Here is a 3403-nt window from a genome sequence, read left to right as displayed (position 1 = left end):
CGATGAACGTGAACGTGAGGGGGAGGAGATAGCGATGTCGTGGGAGGCGCAGTATTTATAGCGAGCAATGGCACACCTAAGTAAGATATGGACTGAGCTGCACTGACTTAACTGTTGGTCCAGTTGCGTCACTGACATGTGGGCCAGTCCCCTGTTGGGCCCATATGTCAGTGACTCAATCCACCCGAAGTTAAGTAAAAGCTACGTGGGCATATTTGTTGGAGTAAATTACGGGGGAGCGAAGGGGTGGAAATATTGCTGGTCACAATGGATTGGACGAGCATGGGGGGAGGAGAGTCATGCATGCAGATTTTTTCACACGGGGTGGAGTGGTGGGACCGCCGGAGGGAGAAGGAGAGTTTGGCAGGCATATTATTTCCACACATGGAGAGGAAAATATTTGGAGACGAACGGGCTTCCTGCAGGTATGAGGAACGGTGCGTAATAAGTCATCTTGCATGCCGGGCTAGCTATAGTCTCAAGTCGTTAAAAACATACACGCCCCACACATGTTCATATTTCAAGGTGCACTAAATTATTGCATGCGATGATTAAGGCTGGCCATAATGGTGGTATCTTAGCTGGTATCATGCACACGGGAATAGCAAACATGCTGATGTGGAAAAGAATTAAAGAAGAGAGGGGGGTTGGAGTAACTAGTGTTCATGCATGCATTGGTAAACACATTTTTTTGTGAAGAACGACATCATTAGTTGAGTACTTTTGCAGACTTCAAAAACTATTCCACCGCCTCTACTATCTTGCTAAGAGTAGGTGAAAATTTTGAATCGAGCCCTTTAAACTAGAAGGGAGGTAGTGGTCCTCTAATAGCTAACCTTGTTGTGATGACAAGATAGGACATGGCACGCACCTGGACGGAGGAACTAGTCTGCATTGTGCATTTAAGTTTTGTCTGAAGTCAATGTACCTCTACTTTCACCAGACTTATAGAAAAATGTACTACTCCCTCCGTCTAGGTGAGTAAGTCATCTTAGGTTGTGCACCGTGACCAAGGAGGAGGAGAAAACGAGAGAAGTTAATGTTCATTTGCTAATTAATAGCATTGCATTCAATGAACTAACCACTGCATGTCGTGTTTGGTAGTCTCAAGTCATTAAAAGCATGCACACCCCACATCTCTTATTGGTTGATATGTCAAGAAACAAGAAACAAGGTAGAATTTAATGCACTGCACCTAAGTGTTTTGGGATCATTTGGTTTTCGTAAGATGACTTACACACCTAGACGGAGGGAGTACTCATTATAATCAACATTCGCAATGTCAACATTCACAATGTCAAATCAATATTTTTACACTCATTATAAAACATAGTTCTTATACTCATTATAATCAGTATTGTAGATATTGATATTTTTAGTATAAATTTGGTCGTGGGATTTCATTGATGCCTGTCAAAGCATGGAGGAAGCGGATCTTAGGGCTTGCATTGCCGGTCTCTACATAGGTATTTCTCTTCATAATCCTGTAATTTTAGAGACTGATTGCGCTTTTGTGGTAGCGTCTCTTGCTTCGGGGGACTATGACAGGTTTGCTATGTGTGACCTGAAGATGAAAGCGTTGAGCATCTCGAAGTTGATCAACAATCTTCAATTGTCAAAGATTAGCTGTTCGTCCAATAAGGTGGCACACTTAATCGCTAACTATAGCTTTGACAATAGATTAGATGGTATTCTTGTAAATAACGTACCGCCCTGTGTGGTGAATATTGTATCGAATGAGTGTACTGGTGCGGCTGGTTAATTAATATAAGGTGGTTGAGGGAGTCCTGGACTAGGGGGTGTCCGGATAGCCGAACTATCATCATCAGCCGGACTCCAAGACTATGAAGATACAAGATTGAAGACTTCGTCCCGTGTCCGGATGGGACTTTCCTTGGCGTGGAAGGCAAGCTTGGCGATATGAATATGTAGATCTCCTACCATTGTAACCGACTCTATGTAACCCTAGCCCTCTCTGGTGTCTATATAAACCGGATGGCTTTAGTCCGTAGGACGAACAACAATCATACCATAGGCTAGCTTCTAGGGTTTAGCCTCCTTGATCTCGTGGTAGATCTACTCTTGTAATACCCACATCATCAATATCAATCAAGCAGGACGTAGGGTTTTACCTCCATCAAGAGGGCCCGAACCTGGGTAAAACATCGTGTCCCTTGTCTCCTGTTACCATCCGCCTACACGCACAGTTCGGGACCCCCTACCCGAGATCCGCCGGTTTTGACATCGACATTGGTGCTTTCATTGAGAGTTCCTCTGTGCCGTCGCAATCAGGAGGGATGGCTTTTCTCGTCTTTAAAGACGGTGCCATCGTCAAGGGAGCTTTGGCCCCCGACCAAACTATCCGGCTAGGCGGTTTTCTTATGACCGCCTATTCGGCTGCCGCTCCGACAATGACCTCTCGAGTCATCAAAAGCGATCTTCACGTCAACTCAGAATTCACTGAGCAGCTAGATCCGATGGAGCTCTCCTCCGTAAATGAGCTCTTGGATCGCATCGCCGCCCTGGGAGTCGCCACGGACTACGATCAGATTGGGCTTAAAACCAATCTGAGAGAAATTAACTCTCCCCAGGCTATCCACCATGTTGTCGTGGTAGAGGAACAATGCGGCGACTCTTCCTCTATGTTAAAGACCAGTTATGTCTGGATTCCCGATCCCTTCATGCCGGATTCCCGCGGAGGGACGGATGTCAATCAAGTACTGAACCTAAAGTCAGGCATCGGACCAGATTTGTTGGATAACATCCAGCAATCCAAGCTTCCAAATCCGGAAACTTCTCGGCCTTTGAGCCTCAGATCGGGCGGGGTTCCGAATTCAATTCTGCCCACCCACCCAAACATAAGCGATCTATCTCAAATACGGCAAGAGCCCGATGAAACAGTACATCACTACTGGGCCAGATTCCTCCTGGTCATGGACAGGATAAAAGACTGCCGTGAGGAAAGCGCAATCTCAATTTTCTGCAACAATTGCACGGACAAGGGAATCATGAACGCCATAAGTTGTCGCAAAGTTACACGCTTTGCCAATCTGGTGACCATAGTACAAAAATACTGTGCGATGGAGAGTGCCTGGAAAACCGAAACCAGGTTTTGGGACAATCCGGCCCTGAATACAACCCTAGTTCGAAATAAAAGGGTGCGTCATACTCAAGCACCTGGGTTAGAAACCAAAAAGAAAAAAACCCCTAAAGGGCACGGAACCGTACTGGAGGGATGGCTCAACGGACCCTGTAAAATCCACAGTACGGAGGGCACCACTCCAACACATAGCCTTCGAGCATGTTGGATACTACGGTAGGTGGCCAAAAGTGGCGAAGGCTTTCTAGCCCCGGGCAACCAGCCCAACAGTACCAGTACGGTATTAACAGTCTTCGAGACTTT

This window comes from Triticum aestivum, chromosome 5B (assembly GCF_018294505.1).
Source record: "Triticum aestivum cultivar Chinese Spring chromosome 5B, IWGSC CS RefSeq v2.1, whole genome shotgun sequence".
Classification (NCBI taxonomy): domain Eukaryota; kingdom Viridiplantae; phylum Streptophyta; class Magnoliopsida; order Poales; family Poaceae; genus Triticum; species Triticum aestivum.
The sequence above is the reverse complement of the archived record's forward strand: the minus strand, read 5'-3'. Positions refer to the sequence as shown.